We start from the raw sequence: 26,055 nt of genomic DNA on the forward strand, positions 1-26,055 counted from the left end.
GTGCCTCACCCATGGCTAGTACAGTTGAAGCACATCTTTTTTTCCTGGATCCTTTGGGCTCTCCAAGTGGTCCCTGACTTTCTTGCCATTGGGTTTTAATGCCATCCGGTCCTGAGAGCTTCACCTTTACCTCTCCATGTTATTCCTTACAAACACCTTAACATTCTGGTGCCTGGGGTGGGCTGGAAGAGCTGCATTACAATGTACTACCTCTCGCAGCACAAAACAGAGTCTTCAATTCCTGCAAAATGTACAGTAAAATTCCTATGGTGAAGGGGCGCAGAGGAAATTTGTTGGATGATGATCTGCGCTCAGACTATTTACAGTTAGAAAATTGTACAGTTGCCCTTTCTCTTGTTTTCATTTAGTGATGCAAAATGTGTGTGAGTGGAAGCTTCGTAAGTGCGGACCGATGCCTTCGGGATAACTTGAGCCTGGTGGCTGTGACTGAATCACTGACACTGTGTCAGTTAAACCCAGTGGCAGGAAAGGATTTGATGCCGGAGCGGGCACAAGGATCCTAAAGCTGCACTGGTCAATAATTCATTCCTACTTTACGGACGGCAGAGCGGCACATGGGGATCACTTTCTCCTGCTTCTGCTCCATTCATCATTAAGCCCTTTGTCGACGTCCTTTCCTCCCAGTGTTGTTTGTTTGTTTGTTTATTTGATATAGCGCAAAACCAAACCTGCAGTTACCCGGGGCGCGAACAGTACAAGAATACTTGAGAACTTGGTTACAGTGACACACACAAGAGTAAGCGGTAGGAACAGTTCAACAACATTATAGATTGCATGTGCTTATATAGTTAATGCCAGGTGTTAGAGCAGAAGGAGAAAGAGGGTGGTGCAGTTCACTGAGGTTTACAGTTTGAAAGCAAAAACAAAGAGGTGATGGCTGGAAGGTTTAGACTGAATCTTGACCACTGGCATTGCTCGGGGCAACCCTCCAGACCATCGTTCTTCGCCTGCCAAGCCATTACAGAAGGGGAAAGACCATATGCAAATCAGGCTTGGCCCCACCCCAAAAGGGGAAGTCCAGCCCGAACTGCTAGGTCACATCCCTTCTGCACGAGACCACAAGCATCCCCAAACATGTTTCACCCTTGTTGGGGATCATCAGTGAGGAGTAGCTTGGGTCTCTAGGCCCAGCAGGCACGGGACCCACGTCTGGGCATACCCGTCCCACTCGGGGTGACAAAGCAAAAACAAAGAGGTGATGGCTGGAAGGTTTAGACTGAATCTTGACCACTGGCATTGCTCGGGGCAACCCTCCAGACCATCGTTCTTCGCCTGCCAAGCCATTACAGAAGGGGAAAGACCATATGCAAATCAGGCTTGGCCCCACCCCAAAAGGGGAAGTCCAGCCCGAACTGCTAGGTCACATCCCTTCTGCACGAGACCACAAGCATCCCCAAACATGTTTCACCCTTGTTGGGGATCATCAGTGAGGAGTAGCTTGGGTCTCTAGGCCCAGCAGGCACGGGACCCACGTCTGGGCATACCCGTCCCACTCGGGGTGACAAAGCAAAAACAAAGAGGTGATGGCTGGAAGGTTTAGACTGAATCTTGACCACTGGCATTGCTCGGGGCAACCCTCCAGACCATCGTTCTTCGCCTGCCAAGCCATTACAGAAGGGGAAAGACCATATGCAAATCAGGCTTGGCCCCACCCCAAAAGGGGAAGTCCAGCCCGAACTGCTAGGTCACATCCCTTCTGCACGAGACCACAAGCATCCCCAAACATGTTTCACCCTTGTTGGGGATCATCAGTGAGGAGTAGCTTGGGTCTCTAGGCCCAGCAGGCACGGGACCCACGTCTGGGCATACCCGTCCCACTCGGGGTGACAAAGCAAAAACAAAGAGGTGATGGCTGGAAGGTTTAGACTGAATCTTGACCACTGGCATTGCTCGGGGCAACCCTCCAGACCATCGTTCTTCGCCTGCCAAGCCATTACAGAAGGGGAAAGACCATATGCAAATCAGGCTTGGCCCCACCCCAAAAGGGGAAGTCCAGCCCGAACTGCTAGGTCACATCCCTTCTGCACGAGACCACAAGCATCCCCAAACATGTTTCACCCTTGTTGGGGATCATCAGTGAGGAGTAGCTTGGGTCTCTAGGCCCAGCAGGCACGGGACCCACGTCTGGGCATACCCGTCCCACTCGGGGTGACAAAGCAAAAACAAAGAGGTGATGGCTGGAAGGTTTAGACTGAATCTTGACCACTGGCATTGCTCGGGGCAACCCTCCAGACCATCGTTCTTCGCCTGCCAAGCCATTACAGAAGGGGAAAGACCATATGCAAATCAGGCTTGGCCCCACCCCAAAAGGGGAAGTCCAGCCCGAACTGCTAGGTCACATCCCTTCTGCACGAGACCACAAGCATCCCCAAACATGTTTCACCCTTGTTGGGGATCATCAGTGAGGAGTAGCTTGGGTCTCTAGGCCCAGCAGGCACGGGACCCACGTCTGGGCATACCCGTCCCACTCGGGGTGACAAAGCAAAAACAAAGAGGTGATGGCTGGAAGGTTTAGACTGAATCTTGACCACTGGCATTGCTCGGGGCAACCCTCCAGACCATCGTTCTTCGCCTGCCAAGCCATTACAGAAGGGGAAAGACCATATGCAAATCAGGCTTGGCCCCACCCCAAAAGGGGAAGTCCAGCCCGAACTGCTAGGTCACATCCCTTCTGCACGAGACCACAAGCATCCCCAAACATGTTTCACCCTTGTTGGGGATCATCAGTGAGGAGTAGCTTGGGTCTCTAGGCCCAGCAGGCACGGGACCCACGTCTGGGCATACCCGTCCCACTCGGGGTGACAAAGCAAAAACAAAGAGGTGATGGCTGGAAGGTTTAGACTGAATCTTGACCACTGGCATTGCTCGGGGCAACCCTCCAGACCATCGTTCTTCGCCTGCCAAGCCATTACAGAAGGGGAAAGACCATATGCAAATCAGGCTTGGCCCCACCCCAAAAGGGGAAGTCCAGCCCGAACTGCTAGGTCACATCCCTTCTGCACGAGACCACAAGCATCCCCAAACATGTTTCACCCTTGTTGGGGATCATCAGTGAGGAGTAGCTTGGGTCTCTAGGCCCAGCAGGCACGGGACCCACGTCTGGGCATACCCGTCCCACTCGGGGTGACAAAGCAAAAACAAAGAGGTGATGGCTGGAAGGTTTAGACTGAATCTTGACCACTGGCATTGCTCGGGGCAACCCTCCAGACCATCGTTCTTCGCCTGCCAAGCCATTACAGAAGGGGAAAGACCATATGCAAATCAGGCTTGGCCCCACCCCAAAAGGGGAAGTCCAGCCCGAACTGCTAGGTCACATCCCTTCTGCACGAGACCACAAGCATCCCCAAACATGTTTCACCCTTGTTGGGGATCATCAGTGAGGAGTAGCTTGGGTCTCTAGGCCCAGCAGGCACGGGACCCACGTCTGGGCATACCCGTCCCACTCGGGGTGACAAAGCAAAAACAAAGAGGTGATGGCTGGAAGGTTTAGACTGAATCTTGACCACTGGCATTGCTCGGGGCAACCCTCCAGACCATCGTTCTTCGCCTGCCAAGCCATTACAGAAGGGGAAAGACCATATGCAAATCAGGCTTGGCCCCACCCCAAAAGGGGAAGTCCAGCCCGAACTGCTAGGTCACATCCCTTCTGCACGAGACCACAAGCATCCCCAAACATGTTTCACCCTTGTTGGGGATCATCAGTGAGGAGTAGCTTGGGTCTCTAGGCCCAGCAGGCACGGGACCCACGTCTGGGCATACCCGTCCCACTCGGGGTGACAAAGCAAAAACAAAGAGGTGATGGCTGGAAGGTTTAGACTGAATCTTGACCACTGGCATTGCTCGGGGCAACCCTCCAGACCATCGTTCTTCGCCTGCCAAGCCATTACAGAAGGGGAAAGACCATATGCAAATCAGGCTTGGCCCCACCCCAAAAGGGGAAGTCCAGCCCGAACTGCTAGGTCACATCCCTTCTGCACGAGACCACAAGCATCCCCAAACATGTTTCACCCTTGTTGGGGATCATCAGTGAGGAGTAGCTTGGGTCTCTAGGCCCAGCAGGCACGGGACCCACGTCTGGGCATACCCGTCCCACTCGGGGTGACAAAGCAAAAACAAAGAGGTGATGGCTGGAAGGTTTAGACTGAATCTTGACCACTGGCATTGCTCGGGGCAACCCTCCAGACCATCGTTCTTCGCCTGCCAAGCCATTACAGAAGGGGAAAGACCATATGCCCAGACGTGGGCCCCTTGCCTGCTGGGCCTAGAGACCCAAGCTACTCCTCACTGATGACGCCCAACAAGGCTGAAACATGTCTGGGGATGCTTGTGGTCTCGTGCAAAAGGGATGTGACCTAGCAGTTCGGGCTGGACTACCCCTTTGGGGGTGGGACCAAGCCTGATTTGCATATGGTTTTTCCCCTTTTGTAATGGCTTGGCAGGCGAAGAACGATGGTCTGGAGGGTTGCCCAGAGCAATGCCAGAGGTCAAGATTTATTCTAAACCTTCCAGCCATCAACTCTTTTGTTTTGCTATTGTCACCCCGAGTGGGAAGGGTATGCCCAGACGTGGGCCCCTTGCCTGCTGGGCCTAGAGACCCAAGCTACTCCTCACTGATGACGCCCAACAAGGCTGAAACATGTCTGGGGATGCTTGTGGTCTCGTGCAAAAGGGATGTGACCTAGCAGTTCGGGCTGGACTACCCCTTTGGGGGTGGGACCAAGCCTGATTTGCATATGGTTTTTCCCCTTTTGTAATGGCTTGGCAGGCGAAGAACGATGGTCTGGAGGGTTGCCCAGAGCAATGCCAGAGGTCAAGATTTATTCTAAACCTTCCAGCCATCAACTCTTTTGTTTTGCTATTGTCACCCCGAGTGGGAAGGGTATGCCCAGACGTGGGCCCCTTGCCTGCTGGGCCTAGAGACCCAAGCTACTCCTCACTGATGACGCCCAACAAGGCTGAAACATGTCTGGGGATGCTTGTGGTCTCGTGCAAAAGGGATGTGACCTAGCAGTTCGGGCTGGACTACCCCTTTGGGGGTGGGACCAAGCCTGATTTGCATATGGTTTTTCCCCTTTTGTAATGGCTTGGCAGGCGAAGAACGATGGTCTGGAGGGTTGCCCAGAGCAATGCCAGAGGTCAAGATTTATTCTAAACCTTCCAGCCATCAACTCTTTTGTTTTGCTATTGTCACCCCGAGTGCGAAGGGTATGCCCAGACGTGGGCCCCTTGCCTGCTGGGCCTAGAGACCCAAGCTACTCCTCACTGATGACGCCCAACAAGGCTGAAACATGTCTGGGGATGCTTGTGGTCTCGTGCAAAAGGGATGTGACCTAGCAGTTCGGGCTGGACTACCCCTTTGGGGGTGGGACCAAGCCTGATTTGCATATGGTTTTTCCCCTTTTGTAATGGCTTGGCAGGCGAAGAACGATGGTCTGGAGGGTTGCCCAGAGCAATGCCAGAGGTCAATATTTATTCTAAACCTTCCAGCCATCAACTCTTTTGTTTTGCTATTGTCACCCCGAGTGGGAAGGGTATGCCCAGACGTGGGCCCCTTGCCTGCTGGGCCTAGAGACCCAAGCTACTCCTCACTGATGACGCCCAACAAGGCTGAAACATGTCTGGGGATGCTTGTGGTCTCGTGCAAAAGGGATGTGACCTAGCAGTTTGGGCTGGACTACCCCTTTGGGGGTGGGACCAAGCCTGATTTGCATATGGTTTTTCCCCTTTTGTAATGGCTTGGCAGGCGAAGAACGATGGTCTGGAGGGTTGCCCAGAGCAATGCCAGAGGTCAAGATTTATTCTAAACCTTCCAGCCATCAACTCTTTTGTTTTGCTATTGTCACCCCGAGTGGGAAGGGTATGCCCAGACGTGGGCCCCTTGCCTGCTGGGCCTAGAGACCCAAGCTACTCCTCACTGATGACGCCCAACAAGGCTGAAACATGTCTGGGGATGCTTGTGGTCTCGTGCAAAAGGGATGTGACCTAGCAGTTCGGGCTGGACTACCCCTTTGGGGGTGGGACCAAGCCTGATTTGCATATGGTTTTTCCCCTTTTGTAATGGCTTGGCAGGCGAAGAACGATGGTCTGGAGGGTTGCCCAGAGCAATGCCAGAGGTCAAGATTTATTCTAAACCTTCCAGCCATCAACTCTTTTGTTTTGCTATTGTCACCCCGAGTGGGAAGGGTATGCCCAGACGTGGGCCCCTTGCCTGCTGGGCCTAGAGACCCAAGCTACTCCTCACTGATGACGCCCAACAAGGCTGAAACATGTCTGGGGATGCTTGTGGTCTCGTGCAAAAGGGATGTGACCTAGCAGTTCGGGCTGGACTACCCCTTTGGGGGTGGGACCAAGCCTGATTTGCATATGGTTTTTCCCCTTTTGTAATGGCTTGGCAGGCGAAGAACGATGGTCTGGAGGGTTGCCCAGAGCAATGCCAGAGGTCAAGATTTATTCTAAACCTTCCAGCCATCAACTCTTTTGTTTTGCTATTGTCACCCCGAGTGGGAAGGGTATGCCCAGACGTGGGCCCCTTGCCTGCTGGGCCTAGAGACCCAAGCTACTCCTCACTGATGACGCCCAACAAGGCTGAAACATGTCTGGGGATGCTTGTGGTCTCGTGCAAAAGGGATGTGACCTAGCAGTTCGGGCTGGACTACCCCTTTGGGGGTGGGACCAAGCCTGATTTGCATATGGTTTTTCCCCTTTTGTAATGGCTTGGCAGGCGAAGAACGATGGTCTGGAGGGTTGCCCAGAGCAATGCCAGAGGTCAAGATTTATTCTAAACCTTCCAGCCATCAACTCTTTTGTTTTGCTATTGTCACCCCGAGTGGGAAGGGTATGCCCAGACGTGGGCCCCTTGCCTGCTGGGCCTAGAGACCCAAGCTACTCCTCACTGATGACGCCCAACAAGGCTGAAACATGTCTGGGGATGCTTGTGGTCTCGTGCAAAAGGGATGTGACCTAGCAGTTCGGGCTGGACTACCCCTTTGGGGGTGGGACCAAGCCTGATTTGCATATGGTTTTTCCCCTTTTGTAATGGCTTGGCAGGCGAAGAACGATGGTCTGGAGGGTTGCCCAGAGCAATGCCAGAGGTCAAGATTTATTCTAAACCTTCCAGCCATCAACTCTTTTGTTTTGCTATTGTCACCCCGAGTGGGAAGGGTATGCCCAGACGTGGGCCCCTTGCCTGCTGGGCCTAGAGACCCAAGCTACTCCTCACTGATGACGCCCAACAAGGCTGAAACATGTCTGGGGATGCTTGTGGTCTCGTGCAAAAGGGATGTGACCTAGCAGTTCGGGCTGGACTACCCCTTTGGGGGTGGGACCAAGCCTGATTTGCATATGGTTTTTCCCCTTTTGTAATGGCTTGGCAGGCGAAGAACGATGGCCTGGAGGGTTGCCCAGAGCAATGCCAGAGGTCAAGATTTATTCTAAACCTTCCAGCCATCAACTCTTTTGTTTTGCTATTGTCACCCCGAGTGGGAAGGGTATGCCCAGACGTGGGCCCCTTGCCTGCTGGGCCTAGAGACCCAAGCTACTCCTCACTGATGACGCCCAACAAGGCTGAAACATGTCTGGGGATGCTTGTGGTCTCGTGCAAAAGGGATGTGACCTAGCAGTTCGGGCTGGACTACCCCTTTGGGGGTGGGACCAAGCCTGATTTGCATATGGTTTTTCCCCTTTTGTAATGGCTTGGCAGGCGAAGAACGATGGTCTGGAGGGTTGCCCAGAGCAATGCCAGAGGTCAAGATTTATTCTAAACCTTCCAGCCATCAACTCTTTTGTTTTGCTATTGTCACCCCGAGTGGGAAGGGTATGCCCAGACGTGGGCCCCTTGCCTGCTGGGCCTAGAGACCCAAGCTACTCCTCACTGATGACGCCCAACAAGGCTGAAACATGTCTGGGGATGCTTGTGGTCTCGTGCAAAAGGGATGTGACCTAGCAGTTCGGGCTGGACTACCCCTTTGGGGGTGGGACCAAGCCTGATTTGCATATGGTTTTTCCCCTTTTGTAATGGCTTGGCAGGCGAAGAACGATGGTCTGGAGGGTTGCCCAGAGCAATGCCAGAGGTCAAGATTTATTCTAAACCTTCCAGCCATCAACTCTTTTGTTTTGCTTACAGTTTGAAAGACCTTGTGCAGTTGAATGTCAGGTGTCGGAGCAAGAGGGAGTTGGATGGCAGTCAGCTACAGTTTGTAGCTGGATACTAGTGGTGGAGGTTGGGGTCCCTAGGGGCCAGGTTAGCAAGGGCATGGTCAGGAAGGTGTCTCTCAGGACAAGAGGTTCTGTTAAGGAGGGGGATCACCTTAGATGTCGTTAGATCGTATCCATGAGAGTACCTTGCGTCTGAAACTTGGGTAGGGTTGGTCCTTTCTGAGTTCTAAGGGGAGTTTGTTCCAGGTTTGGGCCGCTGTGACTGGGAAGCTGGCGCCGCCAGCTGTGCTTTTTTGATGTCTAGGCACCAGCAGGGTGAAGGCGTTGGTCATTCTTGTGGGGCGATTTGAGGTTCTTTTGTTGATTCTGTTTACTAGGTAGGGAGGAGCTATATTGTTGAGGCATTTGGACGTGAGTGAGAGAGTTTTGAGGGTAATCCTGTCTTTAATTTGTGGCCAGATTGCGTTTCCCTGGACCCATTCCTCCCCTCCCTTTGGCCAGATAGGGTTTGCCTGAGCCCATTCCTCCCACCCTGTGGCCAGACTGGGTTTCCCTGAGCCCATTCCTCCCCTCCATTTTGACAGATTAGGATTCCCTTAGCCCATTCGTCCCCTCTCTGTGGCCATATTGGGTTTCCTTGAGCCCATTCCTGCCCTCCTTCTGGCTAGATTGGGTTTCCCTGAGCCCATTCCTCCCTTCGGACAGATTGGGGTTCCCTGAGCCCATTGATCCCGTCCTTGTAACCAGATTGGGTGTGCCTGAGCCCATTCCTACCCGCCCTGTGGCCAGACTGGGTTTCCCCACTCCCATTCCTCCCCTGTCTGTGGCTAGATTGGGTTTTCCTGAGCCCCTTCCTTCCTTCACTGTAACCAGGTTGGGTTTCCCTGAGCCCATTCCTCTCCTCCCTGTGGCCAGATTGGGTTTCCCTGAGCCCATTCCTGCCCTCCCTGTAGCCAGATTGAGTTTCTCCGAGCTCATTTCTCCCCTCCCTGTAACAATATTGTTTTTCCCTGGGCCCATTCCTCTCCTCCCTGTGGCCAGATTCAGTTTCCCTGAGCCCATTGCCCCCATCCCTGTAACCACATTGGGTTTCCCTGGTCCCATTACTCTCCTCCCTGTGGCCTATTGGGTTTCGCTGAGCCCATTCATCCATCATTGTAACCAGATTGGGTTTGCCTGGGCCCATTCCTCCCCACCCTGTAGCCAGTCTGGGTTTCTCTGAGCCCATTCCTCCCTTCCCTGTAACCAGATTGGGTTTCCCTGAACCCATTCCTCCTTGTCCTTTGGCCAGATTGGGTTTCCCTGAAAATTCCTCCCCTCCCTCTGGCTAGATTGGATTTCCTTTAGCCCATTCCTCCCTTATCTGTGGCAAGAATGGGTTTCCCTGAGTCCATTTCCCCCCTTGCTCTGGCTAGATAGGGTTTCCCTGAGCCCATTCCTAAACTCCCTGTGGCCAGATTGGGACTTTTACAAATCGATTTGCTTTGTTATCCACATTTTTCTTCTCAGACTTGAAAGCAGAACATGGGCGATCTGTTCGTCTTGTAACCTAACCACACACCTCCATTTTATTTTTATCATTTCCTCTCAACATCCTAAACAGACAACCATTTTGACTGCTAAAAAATGATACCATTGACACCAAATTTCATTTAAACACAGTGATAGGTAGGAGCGGTTTTCATCTGGAGGCCATTGGTTTGAGGCTAGATCAGGTCAGCCGTATTATGGCCTAAATTAAGCTGTATTATTGGTCTAAGCCCAGTGCTCGGTGGGTGTATGCCATCACAGCCCCAACCCAAAAGTAATGCCACCATTTTCAATTTTGCTTTCTGAGCAGTTACAGACTTAACTAGTATGGGTTTTGTGTATTACCTCCTGCTCTAACAGCCACCTGCACATTTTTGGGAATTGCAAATAAAGCATTTTATTTAAAACGATCCATGCAGCCTGTAAGGGTGCAGAAGGAGGAGACTGACACACATGTGGCATGGTTGTTGGCATAAACCTTTAATCAGTATAAACATAAAGAGAAAACCTAGCTTTCCCTAGCTCTAAGAGGGTTTTCACCTACTTCAACTAAGAATGTGAAGGGAATTGTCAAGATGTCAGCGTAAATCAATGGTCAAAACCCTACTTCTGTCCCTCACACTGATAACTAAAGAGGTGTTGGATCTTCTTGGTCCAGAATAATGGCTCCCTTCTTCTGGACAGCGGATCACAGTTCCAGTTGTTAGGTGTGATCTTTACCTGGAGGAATGACTCCTTTCCCCAGGTCTCAATCCCTTTCTAAGGCACAAAACAAAGTTCCAGGTTGAAATGCCAAAAAGCAGTTATGTTTTCAATTCAAACTCAAAAGGTAAAGTTCTGGTTTAAACATCAACATTCGTTATTGCCCATAGTTGCCTCTTCACTATTGGATTCCTGGAGAATGTCTCTCTTCTCCAGGCGTTGGGCTCTCGGGGTTGTTCCTCACACAAAGCCTTGGGGCATGACTCCCTTCCATTGGACTCTCTTTCACTAGGTTTTATAATTTCACAATGCCGGGGAATGTCTCTCTTCCCTCGGCCTTTCTCAGGCTTTTTAACACAGTTCACAATGCCTGGGAAATGTCTCCCTTCCCCTTGCCTTTCTCATATACTCTGGTCGATGTGGGTCCCAGACCCATATCACAGCTCCTGTAGTAATTTATTTTGGCAGACCTGGTTCACTAACCTGGCAGGTGCTGCCACGAAGAGGATGACTACTGATGCTCTCCTTCTGAAGGTGTGGGTCCCAGAACCTGTTCTCCTCTTTGAATTTCACTCCTGATAGACCTGGTTTACTCTCCTGCCAGGTATTATCATTTAAAGTATTCCTCTGTGTTATATATGGGTCCCAGCCCCTTAGTTTAAGGCTTCTCTTGCCCCCGTCTCTAACCCCGGCAGTTCATGTACCTTGTGGGATTTTCTCGTGCCTCTATTTGGCAGTCTCAGGCACTTCTGACGTCTTCCTTTGCTTCTCTTGCTCTCCCACGGCTTCTGCGGTACTTGCAGTGGCTCCGAAGTATTTAGTTCTGGGCGAGCGGCGCATCTCTGCACGACTGTGTTGCCCAGTAGCTTCTTTCGTTGGGACGCCTGTTTCCCCAGCTCTCCAGTCAGCCTGCTTGCGGTGGACCGGGTAGGGATGCCTCGGTTCCCTTTCTCGCGTCCCAGACAGCAACCTCTTCTTCTTGCCGCGCTGAACGTCCTCCAAGCTCACGGTTACTCCTGGGAGCGTCTGGCAGTAAAGTAAGTCCTTGTTCGGTCATTTTTCAGAATTGGCAATGACATCTAGACCAATCATTCAGGTTCCAATGGGGATTTGTTATGTCTCTGCACCTTCTCCTCATCTCAGTACTTCTTTCTGAAGTCATAGTGAAGTCATTCCTACTCTTCCACGTCTTAGTGACTGCTGCCTTATGGACCTCACAAACATACATGGTAGAGTATAATATGGAGGTGTGTGTCATGGGACAAGGGGGAATGCAGGAATTGGGTGGAGGTCTGGAAGTGGGGAATGAGATGGTGGGCATCACAGACTGAGGGGGAGTTAAAGGAAGCGGGTGGGCCGTGAGAGGTGTTGTACCGCATCTTCCCAAGACCTCCTCTCTAATCCCCAGAGGTGGAGTCTGTCTCCATGAGATCCTCCCGCTGAGTACGACCCCCAGGGGGACTGTTGGGTAACAGCCTCACCTCCCTGGCCTCATGGGAATGGGTTCCCTGCTGGGGGAAAGCGATGACATCTCGGGATTCATCGTATACCCTTACCCTTAAGGCATTGGCTTCCCATCTGAATTTTCCTGCCACTACCAAGCTGGGTTATTACCATGGAAACCTTCTTCCTCCCAGGTGTCTATGGGGGAGTAGCCACTCATGTTATTTATATCCTATATTAGCTTGCCAAACTATGGAAAGTCTGTGCCTATTCTAGTTTCTTCAGTTAAGCCCCGTATTATGGCTGAATTCATGGTTTCTTTTCTCCCCAGATATGGATAGTGACAGGGGTCCTGGGGTAGACTCCTTGATCGCCATGGACACACGTAATTCTGATGGATCTTTTATGTTGTATCTGGTTGGCATAAGCAAGGTCGGCTCTGACCATTGACTGTTTACTTAATCTATTGGGACCGAGACTGGGGTACTGTTAACCTTAATATATTTGTAGGTCTGAAAGGGAGTGGACAGACAGTGGTACTAGTCTCTTCTAGATCGGTTTCTTTGGGTGTTCTTAGTTCTTCCCAATCCTCTACTCCCATCCAGCCTACCTCCATGGGTTCTTCCTTCTGGTTTTTGGGGCAGGTTCTGGTTATGTGTCCCCTTGCTCCACAGGAGAAACATAAGGGAGTTAGGGTAGTGGGTCCTTTTTTCCTTCGATGTTAGTGGAGGTTTTTCCTGTAGGCGGTATGGATCTTTTTTTGTCCCTCCTCTCAGGTTCTCGACTTTTAAATGTTAAGGTTCTTAACGTTTTTTCCAAAGGGCTTTGGACTCTTCTGGTGACATAGGTCTGCATGGTCTCAATGGCACTATTGAGTGTGGGTTTAGTGAGTTGTAAACCTACACACTGTAAGAAGGGGGGTAATCCATTGACTAGTTGTTCTAGGCGTAGCACTTCCATCCCTTCAGCTAAGGTTTTCTTACACAGCCATTTTGACAAGGTGTTCTGAATCCGAGCTCCTAATTCGAGGGGTGTTTCATTTGGGCCCAGTTTAATTTCCCTACATTTCTGTCAATTAAAACAATCAGTTGGCCCACCCTATGTAGTAAACCCCATTTAATATCATTGAAAGAAGTAGTCCTAAGGGGGTTGAGGGTCTGGTAGGAGGCTTGTAACTCTCCACATAATAAAGGTCAGAGGTAACAAGGTTTGATTTCCTCGCTCCAATGGAACTACCTGGCTAATCCTTCAGAATGTAAGAAAACTATTCTTAGATCCTCTCACTCTTGTTAAGGCTGCAGGATACCATGTGGAAGTATGGGTTTCGGTTGGCCAAACTTAATTTTTTGTAGACCCTCTTGATGTAATGTTATCCATTTTGTATCGAAGTACAGTGCAAAAAAGGCAACCTTACGCTAACAAGATTGAGAAGGCACCGAGGCCAAGCAAGGAAATCAGAAGAGCAGGGTTTTTAAAGCACGTCTGAATTGCAGGTGGGCGGTCATAGACCGAAGTGTAATGGGCAGGGCATTCCACAGCTTGGCAGCCCTCAAAGAGAAAGAGCAGCCGCCAATGCGGGCAAGATGAAATCCAGGCACAGAAATGAGAAACCTGTTTCTTGCGCGCAACTGACAGCCAGGAACATAAGGCCAAAACTTAAGTTGCAGGTACTCCGGCCCCACAGAATGAAAGTCCCTGTGTACAAGACACAGAGATTTAAAATGCACACGCTTGACCACAGGAAGCCAGTGTAGAGCAGCCAAGTCAGGCAAAATGTGATCCCTGAAAGGAGAGCCGGTGGCAAGCGTGGCATCACAGTTCTGCAGGATTTGAAGGTGTTGTACCAGATAATCTGGTTGCGCCAGATATAGAGAGTTGCAGTGATCGATACGACTAGGGACTAAAGCTGCAACCACCGGGGCGCGTTGATGATAGGGAATAAACTGCAACAACTTTCTAAGGATCTTCTGCTGGAAATTACCCGTCTGGCAGACTGAGCTGATCTGAGAGGACATAGAAAGAGAGGCAGATAGTTTAACACCAAGGTTCTTTACAGAGGGCACAGCAAGAGGGAAAGAACCAAAGCAAGAAGGCGGGAAAGAAGGAGTCCAGAGAGAGGTGGCAGAGGCAGAACGACCAGAGATCCCAGCAGTGGAAAGGCAGCTCATCAGGATGGAGTGGTCAACAGTACCAAACGCAGACGAAAGATCCAACAGAATCAATGCCGCCACTCCACCCTGATTCGAAATCAGCGTCAGCTCATCCAACACAGAGACCAGAACAGTTTTGGTTCCCCGACCAGGTCTAAATCCTGACTGAAAGGCATCAAACAAAAGCATGTCTTCACAGAACAGCCCAAGCAAAGGGGCAACCAATGATTCTAGTCGCTTCATAAAAAAGGAAGAAGCGAAATTGGTCAAAAGTTAGCAGGAATCAGAGGATCGAAAGAAGGTTTCTTAAGCAGAGGAATTACCAAGACGCGCTTAACCTCGAGCGGAATCATACCTGTAGAGCAAGAGTTATTAATAGCAAACATAACATTAGAAACCATAAGGGGCAGAATCTCTTTCACAATTTTAAGATGAATAGCATCCATAGTTGAGGCAGATTTAATTCTCTCCACTGCCGAGATGATATCACAGGCCGAGAAGGAAGGAAAAAGTACAAGTTGGGCCCAGAGGCAGACAGAAGCACAGGAATCTGGACAGATGCATATGACAAGGAAGGGACCATAGCTTCCATAGTTTGATTACGTGCAAGCAAAATATGCTCACAAATATCACCTTTTTTACAGACAAAGAAATCAGCAAGTGATTCGCAAAGCATTTGAGAAGGAAGGATGGAATCAGCAGGGGCCACGTTAGAAGACAGTGAACAGACCACCTTGAACAGTTCTTTAGGGTGATTGATGGAATTCTCAATTTGGAGGGTACAGAAAATATGCTTCGACTGGTTATTGGCAAGATGATAGCTAGAGGTAATGGCACAGAATGCTGCCCTACCACCAGAGGAATGGGAAGAGCGCCATTTCCGTTCGGCTTGCCGGCGTTTAAGACAAAGGAGTTTAGGATCGTCATTAAACCAGGGCTCAGAAGGCCGACCACGTACTCTAATACATTTAAGAGGGGCCATTAAATCGGCCACAGTAGTGAATATCTGGGAAAGAGAATGAGGATCAAGGCAGGGATTGGCCAGACGCAGCTTATTAGTATGGGTTGCAAGAAGGGATCGATCAACAGAACGTGCAAGGAGGGAGTAATCAACAGAACGCCAGTTGCGCTTCCACACCTTCTGATTACAGGATGTGGGAACGCAATCTGTGAAATTATGAACAAAAGGAATAACGAAATGATAAGACCAGGTAATCCTATGGGCAGTAGAAACTGTAACAGCATTATACTTAGCAAAAATCAGATCCAGACGGTTGGCCAGGATATGAGTAGGCTCAGAAATAATTTGCGCCAATGACAAATCGTCCAAGGCTACAATAAATTTAGTGGCAGCACTATCAGAGGGTTGCCTATAATTGAAATCGCCAGTAACAACCAGGTTGGAGTATTGAAGCTGCAGGTAGGCCACAAGGTTGACAAAAGCTTCAGTAAAGGTGGGGTCCGATTCAGGGGGACGGTAAACAATAAGGAAATGAAGGGCCCTAGAAGCATATAGAACCATGTGTACAAAAAGAGCCTCTAGTTTGCACTTAACAAACAGGGGGATCACAGTCGATGTGACAACAGGGGGATCACAGTCGATGTGAATCTAGTTTTAAAAATAAATGCAACACCGCCCCCAGGGCGACTAGTTGCACGATCAGACCTCAGTAAATTATAGCCGTCAGGCAGCATAGCCACAACAGCACGCCCGGAAGAATCGGATAGCCAGGTTTCGGTGACCAGCAAGCAGTCTGGCTTAAGGTCAGACAAAAGATGAACACATGAGCCACGAAGGACCTAGCATTGCACAACAGACAATGCAGCTGACTGGAGTTTGCTGCAGGCAACACTGCAGTGGTCACAGGATTGGGCTCAAAGCCAGAGGGCGAGGAAATATCAGAGGGGGCCATGGCAATAAGCTGTTCCCGTATGATAGAACAAAGAAGGGAAGACTCATCAAAGGCAGAGAGAGAGGAAGGCACTTCTCCCAACCCCCGTGCCGGGACCCGGACGGGCCCAAACTGGCTTGCCATTTACACCCAAACCAGGTATCCCTGGTGCGCACGTCCGCTGCGATGCCTGAGTGGACAGCACATAAGTGTCGGCTCGGAGGAACACGTGACCGCGTGGTACACGGAAAGAGAAGAGATACTATATCAGAGTATTACAAAAGGACAGTTTCAAATAAATGAAGATAATCAGCCAAATGGGAAGTTTAGGGAAAGGGAGGCAGGCACACAATTAATAAAAAATGCACTGTTAAAACAATAAAATGCAGCTCAACAAAGCAGCAGCTTGCACAGTTCAAATTGTCTTAGTTCCAATTCAATTTGATGATTTACAAGACGTTCTAACAAGGCCTCTAAAGCATGCATTTATTTTCTCAGGGTTCTTGTATCAGATGTGTTTGAGATACCCTTTTCTTTTTCGGACTCAGAGTCCATAGAGGCTTAAGAAATAGTCGCTATCCCCAATCCTCAGAGCTTTGCTCGACTTCATGATCACTCTTTGGCCTGTTCGAAGTGTCACTGTGAGTAGTGGGGCAATGACAAGAGTATCTCATTTCTCCTTCCAGGGTCAGTTCACTTTCTCCCTCTTGGCAAAGGTCTGCCCCAGCAGGGGATGTTTTAGGGCCTTTGTCTATGGGTCCATCTGAGTTCCCCCTGACTGATTTGTCTTCATCTTCATCAACTTCCAAATCCTCTAACAGAGGGGAGCTCTCCCCATGATATCCTCCCGCTGAGTACCACCCACAGGGGGACTGCCGGGTAGCAGTCACACCTCCCCGGCCTCATGGGAAGGGGCTCCCCCCACCGGGGAGAAGCAACGACATCTCGGGATTCGTCACAAGCCACAGAAACTCGTTCCCATTTAAAGCTGTGTGAGAGCGGCAAGTCTAAGCAAGCTCTGCAGGGAATCGCAGGCTTTTTCAACACAACCTGAACTGGAGGTTGAAAGTTGGAGGTCGGAGGGATTGAAATGTGGAACAGACTAATGGAGCATGGTGTGCCAAAGAATGGTGTCCAAATCTGGTGCTTGAAAGCAATCATCACACCAGGTTTTCAGTACAACTATATTCTATGTAAAAAACTCATTCAGACTCACTGTATTGAAAAGTAAGGTATGCGGCTGTCTGGAAAGCATGGAGGGGACCTCATGCTGGAGACTAGACCTGGTGACAACTGACCTACAGTAATGAAAAAAACTTATCACTGCTCATTTCCCCCCAAGTCTTTTAATGAAAACTATCCACCTGTGGACTTTGTGCCATAACTTCAAATCGCAAACAAATGTTCTATGTGCGTAACCATAGAAATGTAACCTCACAGTGCCATTGAACGGCCTCAAATGCTCTTTATGCTTTACAAAGCAGGATACAAAATAAATCCATGACTTTGTCACTATATAAACGAACAACACTATCCCACTTAGAGGGGTGATCTCATCGGTGAGTCCCCAGTGGCGGCACTCTCTGGCTAAAGTTGGGCCCATGAACATCTCCCTTTTTTTAAAAAAAAAAAACCCTTTCCTTATTTCCAACATTAATTTTAAACACCTCTTATTCACAAAATCAAGGAGTCGGGTAAAACATTCACCACCCTTATGCGTGATAAAGTCTTACCTTCCAAGAAACAGCCAGACATCTCTGTATACTGCCTTATTGTATTCACAACACAGAAGTCACTGTTTCACACACGCATCTAGCGCATAAAATGTGCAAGCACGCACTGCATTGTTAACACACAGTTTACATGTCAACAAATAAGCCACACCACAGACTAGTCAGCATTAGTAAATTAAAACAAGCATTGGCAAAGCCAACAGTTTGGGCGTTTGCAGCTGTTCTTTGCGTTTATAGACACCAGGGTACAAGTAGGAGAGTGCAGATTTTCAAAGGAGGATGCAATAAGCGGTGCAGGTTTGAAGGGAATGAGAAGGAAGGAGAATAGAGCAAGGGCGGACACAATTGATAGAGGGTGCCATTGATAATGAGCAAGAGGAAATAGGAGCGAGAAAGGTTTAGAAGGAGAAAGTAAGAAATAATGTGAAACTGTGAGAGGAAGGATGAGAAGTGTAAAGAGTGGAGGTGGGGTGGATGGGCTGCAAGGAGAGATGAGTGGGTGTGGGTGTTGAGAATGGGGGTAGGGAGGGTGGATGGGATGGAGAGGGTGGGAGTAAGATGGGTGTGGGTAGAGAGTGGGGAGGTTGAGTGGGAGTAGAGAAAGTGGGGGTATACGTACAGACAGCAGGGGTAGGGCCAGTGGGAGTAGAGAGAGTGGGGGTTGGGTGAGGGCAGAGAGTGTGGCGGTAGGGTGGGTTGGTTCTCCAGAGAGAGTGGGGTAGGGTGGGTGGGGATAGAGATAGCCGGATAGGGTGGATAGTTGTGGAAAGAGAGAATGGGGGTAGGGTGGGTGGGGTTAAGGTGTTTGAGATAGAGAGAGTGTTGGTACAGTGGGTGGGTGGGGGCTCATAGAGTGGAAGTAGGGCGGGTGGCTGTTGGTAGAGAGGTGGGGATAGAGAGAGTGGAGGTAGGGTGGGTGGTTGTTAATAGAGAGAGTTTTGGGGGTAGAGAGAATAGAGGTAGGGTAGAGAGAGTGAAGGTAGGGTTGGTGGGTGGGGGTGTAGAGAGTGGAGGTAGAGTGTGTGGGTGGCAGTATAGAGAGTGGAGGCATGTCAAAGCCCTGCCTTGATAGGTGCCAGCCTGCAGTATACACAAAACAAATCTTTTGTTAGGACTTAACAGAGGCAGACCTCACTGTTTTACACTTCAAAAAGGCACAATTTACACGTTTCCAGGGACAGGGAAACGTATCACACAGCAAGTTAATTATCAGCACTGGGGGCTGAGTCTAGGCTCATCTGCCGTTTGCACTTCTAGTGCTCATTATGTCCGTGCTCCGTGGTTTGTATTTATACAAAAAGTAGTCTGTTTCAGCCATTGATTTAATACATTCAGACAAGGTGCGTCCTCAGTACCTGTTGTCCCAAGGGGTGAGGGATCGACTGTTAATGTCTGCGGGTGTTCCATCGTCACTGTCGGCATTGATGGCGCTAAGGTCGAGCCTGGCGCTGGCGCTGTGTGGCCACCTTGTGCTCAATTTACCGGAGCACCTCTCTCTCGCCCTTTCTTCAGGAAGGTTTTCTGAAAACGACTTCGGCTCTTGGCTGAAGGGGTCGGATAGCGATAGGGAGTCTGTTCCACACAGTGCGAAAAATGATGAGCTCTATGAAAGAAAGGGAGAATTAGAAGGAGGGATTCAGGTTGAGCAACACCTCTGCACAAGTTATTGGAGCAATACCACTGATAGCTGGGTAGGAAACGGGCCTCAACAAGGCCAAGTGGAGCTGTGGCAAAGTTGGTCTTTCCAGAGCTCTGTTTTGTCACATAGCTCAGCGCAGGAAATTCCCAGAACTGTGCCCTTCAGAAGACTCGGAAAAGTAGACTGAATGCAGACAAATACAAAGCATCACATACGGGTTTTAAGCTGTGTAAATTGGTATATATGTCTTGTAATTAACAGACTTTTTTTTGTTAGGATAAGTATTGTGTTTAATGAAAAGAGCAGAGTCGAGTTGCCATTACACGTGCAAAAGGGTTTCTTGCTGAATCAGTACAGCAGGCATATATTCAATTTCAAATTGTGGGCATTCTTATGTTCCCAAAATGCTCTTAGTTTTTATGCAAATCACCAGGCTTGGGTTCCAGGAAGAAATACCATGTTGCTTGTTGCTGACCTGGCATGGGGCCACGACCCTCTCTCTCCCACCCTGGCCCCGCCGCTCAAGGAAGATATTGTTCCAAGCCTAATTGGTTTCCATTTTCAGCACTGATAGATTCCAGTTACTGGATGCAGGTGTTGCACGTGTGCGGTTTAGGCGATCTACCAGATGGGTATGGAGAACATGCCCACTTTATTTCAGTTGATCCTGCATTTGGTCACTAGTGTTAGGTGTGACCCTCCCTTGTGTATTGCCCATTTAAGGGGATGCGTCCCTTCCATGTGTCTTGCCCCTTTAAGATGGGCCATGGCTGCGTCATGGCCCAAGTTAATAAAGGGAGCCCCTGCAGGCACGTGAATCAAAACTGCTGAAGACTCCAGGAGAGGAGGTCCTGAGTCTGTGTATTATTTCATGTAGGCTGCAGGCCTACACGTGGAGGCCCAGGCCTGCAGGCCCTGATGCCGTGGGACCCGATGGCCATGGCAGGCAACCCCCAACAATGGCGACGAGGAAGTCGCTCTTTCATAAGGAAAAGGAAGAGTGATGATGACGAGCACACGAAGTGCAATCTCTGCAGCTCTCCTGGACTCCAGTAAAGGTGGGAAGCGAGAAGTGCAGTGCCTGACCCCCACCGCTTGCCAGGATTGGCCTGCGCCACACCGTATGTGTTGCAGTAAAGGCCCGGGCCACCCTACGGTGAGGCGGCATTCTGCCACAAAAGAAAGGAGGATGCGTGTGCAGCGGGGGAGGATGTGCCCTCCTTCCAAGAATGGAGAGGGCTGCCCCGTGGCCTCGCCCGTGAAGTAGGGTGCAGTCATCTGCTGCATCGGGGAGGTGAGCTGCCCTTCCCCCATCAAGAGGAGTAGCGCCCACCTCAGAGGAGGTGTGCATATGTCGCGTGTGAGGCGAAGTCCTGCGCTGGAGGAGAGGACTGATCAGCTGTCCCCGGTTGCGGGGAGGTAAACCGCAGGTGGCATCCATTGCTGCCGCGGGTGATGGAGGAGGAGCTGTCCCTGGTGCGGAACGCATACAGCATCTATCGGGGAGTTCGCCGGCGAGTCTTCCCCGGACGCGGCCCTCTGTGAAGGATGGACAGACCTGTGACAGTGCCCGTGGAGGCAGCGACACTGTCCTGCAGTGAGCCGCCTCCGGAGCCCCTATGGTGATCCTGGGCCCGTGGCGGTGAGAGGAGGCTTCAGAGGGAAAATGATCCGGTGCAGAGCACCTGCCACCAGCCGAGGCAGGAGAGCTGCTGCACCCGTCCATGCCTGGAAGGCAGTACCCGCCCAGACAAGGAGGGCCAGCCCACAGACCTTGTGCGGCCGCAAGTCTCCTGCGGTGTCCGCCCTCAGCCCCCATGGAGCAGCCCGCCCACATAAAGGAAGAAAAAGGGGTAGGCCCATTTGCCCTACTATGTCAAAAGAACAAAGCAGCCGCAGCCGCGACAATAGTGTATGGGTGAGTGCCGGCTCCCCCGCCCTTGCCCCATGCCCAAGCGTGTCGGGAGCAATAGAGGCGTCACAGGCTGGACGAAAAGGGAGAGTTCAGGGCCCCACCAATGGTGCTGAAAAATGAAGGGCTCCAAGTCGGAGCATGGAAAAGATGAACAAAAGATGGACATGGGTCGGTGACCCCAGACCCATTAGCAGTGGGGTTGGCGCTCCATTGTGGGAGTGGGAGTGTGGCTCCTGCGCTGATCCCGGGCCTCGACGGTGTAGATAGGAAAATGTGGTCTCCCCCATGTGTGTCTCCTGGCTCCTAAAAAGGCCAAGCGGTACTCTGTTGCAGGGTGGCGGTTTTACTTCCTCTACCTGCTGAGTGACATGAGCATCGGAATGACCAGCTGGGATGCAGAGCGTGTTGCAAGTTTGCTCACCGGAAACACCACTCGTCTATACCTCGGAACAACCTCTCACCCACAGGTAAATGGCCCAGAAGTGAATTTGGGTGGAGGTGTCCGTCAAAGAAAATGATCACGGAATGACTCACTTCCAGCTGAGGAAGGGCATAGCGGCATAACAAAGGCCAATTCTACGTAACGGACTGCCAACATGAATGGCAAGAATCATGTAAGGGGGTGCAGTTTGATGGCGGCATCACGAGCGACGGTTCTGCTGCATTCCCCTCCAGTGTTTGCCACTGCCTTAACCCTGCAGGGTGGCCAGCAGCCCGTCCCGTGTGTAACTGCTCTCAGTCGACATGCCACAAAAGGAAAAAAGCATGCTCGCTCCGCCGGAACCGATGATGAAGGCACACGAGATGACAGGGCGAAATAGTCCCAGCGAGGCCCCGGGGGCAATGGAGGTGGCTACTCTGTGCCAGAGGCACCCCAGCAGATGATCCTGGGGCACAACTGGTGCTGAGTGTACAAGACACCAAGCAGACCTATTGTACCAGCGCCAACAAGGGCCGCAATGCCTCTGAGGTGGGGACTCCACCCTCATGCTCCCCAAGGCTCCCAGCCGGGGCAGTGGTGCATCCTGCGATCTACGCACTGTGCACTGCCGGGCACTCCGGAGGACCGAATGTCTTTGCGCACCCGCAACAGCAGTAATATCCAGTACCGGGGAAGAGGCGCTACGTGCCACCAGGTAACCAGAGGGCGCCCCTCTGCTGCAGCGGGGAGTCTCAGGCAGAAGGCGACCCCAACACAATTCCACCACAGTCAACCTGTTTGCGGTGTAAGTGGCCCCACACCGAGTCACTGCAGTCACCCAGCCTGTCCTCCAGGGGCCTTGCCTGCCCGCCTGTTTGCTACTGGCCAGGAAAGTGATGACGTGCTCCAGTCTGGAGCAGTACAGCGAGGGCAAACATATCCCGGTGCTCCAAGAAGGTGTGCAAAAGGGGAGGGGGCAACTATAAGGCTCTCCACACAAGAGCAGAAATGAGGAGGCAAGTTTACTCTGCAGGCACCAACATGCAAGGCAGGTCAGGATGTGCACAATCCATCGAGGGGAATGTGAGTAATCGCTCATTTCGGGTCAACACATGGCATGGTGCAGAGCTGACTCGCCAGCATCACATCAGGACTCCAAGTCCCGGGTACATGAGCGCACTACACTCCGCGCATCGTACACCTCACTACCATGGTGGTGGCCCTGACTGTCTGCTGCTGAGGACACCCTGGCTGTCTATCACTAATGACACCCTGCAAGCTATGCCATCGAAGGACCAGGCTAAACAGGGCTTGGGGGGGGATGCTTGCCGGACCCCTGAGTTCAGTCGACAACTTGTGTTTGCCTAATTAACCAGGCAGCCCTGGGCCCCAACACCAAGAATCAGTGCATCAGTCAAGAGGTGGGTTGCAGCTCATCATGAGTGCTTGTGCGCCCTCCTGTGCTCCTGGAGGAAAGAGATGTGCAAGATCGGGAGAACATCGCCGACGAAAGGGGTGAGCAATGTCCTGTGAACTCGTACCCCATCAACAGCACATGGAGCAGCCTGATTGCCCTATAACCGGTGTCTCGCTGCACTGCTCTGAACATCAAAGGACTATGCTTAGGTGGCCCCTGGCCCCCACTAGGTGCGGCTTTTTCCCGGCCGTGAACTGTACCATCAACAGACCTGGACTCAGGAAGTGTCTCCTAAACAGACACTGATGGAGGATGAACTGGCTTCCTGCTGTCCTGCAATTGCTTAAGGAGGACTCAGTAATCCTATGTGTTTTGATGCTGTGAACCTGCATAGTAACTACATGCTTTAAGTGGTCTCAGTGAAGAACAATAAGGTGAGGCTGTGATCCCGCAGTCGCGAGGTGTGCAGGTAGTGCCAGCCGCCAGCCAAGGCGGTGTTTGTGTGGTTGCCATTCTGAACCCCAGATTAATAAAGGGTTTTGCAAACTATGGTGGACCTGCCTATATTCCTCCGGCAGCTCACCGACCATGACTGTCACCTATTGAGTGAGATTAGAAATGGGTTAGTATATGTTATTGTCATGCCTGCCAACCCCGGCCAACCTGGGATATCTGCTTCCCCACCTATTGCTACACAGAGGGCTCCCAATAAGCTGTTCCTACCTGTCCATACGGCCCTTAGGACTGCCAGGCCTTTCTACACACAGTGGAGACTCTTTGGAAAGCTGCCGGGGAAGCGTTTCCATTAAACACGTTCTTAAACGCATGATACTACATCTTTTTACGTGCGCTGCTTCTACATCACGTGATCCGCCTTGCTAACGTGACAACCTTGGCAGTCCGTGACTGGTCACGTGATTCTTTATAACGCGACGCATCCAGGGTAACGATGCTTCTGATTGTTACAGGATACCTCGGTTCCGGAGCTTTGAAGTTTGAGTTACTTTCTCTTTTGACTTCAACTTTACCGCATCCCTCAGCGGTCCTTCAATATTAGTTTCCCGCTCCAGTTCTGCCTTGGAGCCGCGTAGTACCGCGTCCTTCAGCGGTCCTTCAGAACTATTTAACCGCTCCAGTCCTGCCTCAGAGCCATTCAGCACCGGCCTCATCAGCGGTCCTGCAGATGTACTCACTCGCTCCAGTCCAACCTTGGAGCTGCGTAGTACCGCCTCCCTCAGCAGTCCTTCAGTATCACGCTCCTGCTCCACTTCCACATAGGAGCAGGCTTTCTACAATTGGCAATCTAGTTTTGTAGATTGCACCCGCTATCCCAAATCAGCCTGATAGCGCTACGTTCCCTTCCTGGACATTTGGTATTTTTGAACTGCTCTGCAAATGTAGACCTCTTCAGACACTCTTAAATAAGGGCACTAGTCATCTAGAACTGAACATTCATTATGCCTTTTGATTGGGCTTCCACTCAGGACTCGTGCACTGAACTCTGGATGCTATCCTGTGTTCACCAACCCGACTCAAGTGTGGCCCTCGTTCCGTACGGGTTAGTTCCCTCTACTAACTCCCTTCCTTGTCGTATTTCCTTGGATTACCTGCTGACTATTCGGATTTCACCTGTGACTGTCCTGAAATACATGTTAGTGGATATTAGAAAGACCCTTAGTTACTTTCCTAGTGGTAGATCCGTTCCTCATGTAATTTCTTGTTTTCTATCTAAAGCCTGGTGTATGTTCGGTTCATAATGGCCCTTTCCACTAATTGCTCTCTTTGGCTGTTTACATTAACTATTCAGAGATTGACATTAGTTGGAAGGTCCCACATTGACGTACGTCGTTCTACCTATTCTGTACATCAGAGACGACGCCTCGTGTATCATTTTGAATACCAACCTGTATCCTTTTATTGGTGTATAGGGGTGGTACAACCTAAATCATAACAGTTATGTCTGTAAGTGTTGGAGTTAGATATGTATGTGTTAGTGGCACATCCTATTATTGGTCTACCCTGCAAGTTCTAAGGGATAAGTATTTTGTTCTGTAGCGGGTGGGATGCATGTATGAATTAGCAATGTTTGTTTCTTCATTATGAAAAAGAAGGAGTGTTAGGTGTGACCCTCCCTTGTGTATTGCCCATTAAGGGGATGCGTCCCTCCCACGTGTATTGCCCCTTTAAGATGGGCCATGGCTGCGTCATGGCCCAAGTTAATAAAGGGAGCCCCTGCAGGCACATGAATAAGAACGGCTGCAGACTCCAGAAGAGGAGGTCCTGAGTCTGTTTATTATTTAATGTAGGCTGCAGGTCTACACGTGGAGGCCTAGGCCTGCAGGCCCTGATGCCGTGGGACCCTCGTCCCAGGACAGTGGCAGAGGTCCACATGGTCAGGGGCCTGGCAGGCTGTTCCCCCAACCCCTATGGTGCTGATGCCCCATAGCACCAAGGGGCCTGCCGGATGTCCAGGGCAGGCCCCAACCCCCACGGGCACTGGGCCTGTCGTGTGTTACAAATGATAGCACCAGGGTTGCCTGCCGGATGGCCATGGCAGGCAACCCTCAACAACTAGTGTCTAAAAGTGTCTGATGGTGCATTGTTCTTTACCGCTGAATATATAGAACCTGATTCTCAAAAATCACACACATAAACAGCTCAGAGGATGTGGTTTTTGTTTCTTGGCATGATTTCAAGAAATGCGTTGGTCACCTTGTGGCCTGCGTATTTTAAGGGTCTGCTTATACGAGTGCTTCCCTAAAGCTGCCTGTCACTGTGAAATGTGTGAACAGAAAAATACATGATGATTCCTGTGAAATGTATAGATATGCAAGTGGAAGAGCATCAGTTCACACACCGCTGCTGTGACGCTGTCCCACTTTATGCAGGAGCGCTTTGGCAATGGCCCATCATGCTATACGCACCTCCCACAGCCTGGTCCCAACAGGTGCTGGCTAATGCTACCTACTTTTTCTACCCATTTTATACTTTATGTAAAATGTGTGCCCTCGTCCTGATCCTCTAAGCACTGCTTCCCT

Source organism: Ambystoma mexicanum, chromosome 4p (genome assembly GCF_040938575.1).
Source record: "Ambystoma mexicanum isolate Mex_15411 chromosome 4p, UKY_AmexF1_1, whole genome shotgun sequence".
Taxonomy (NCBI): Eukaryota; Metazoa; Chordata; class Amphibia; order Caudata; family Ambystomatidae; genus Ambystoma; species Ambystoma mexicanum.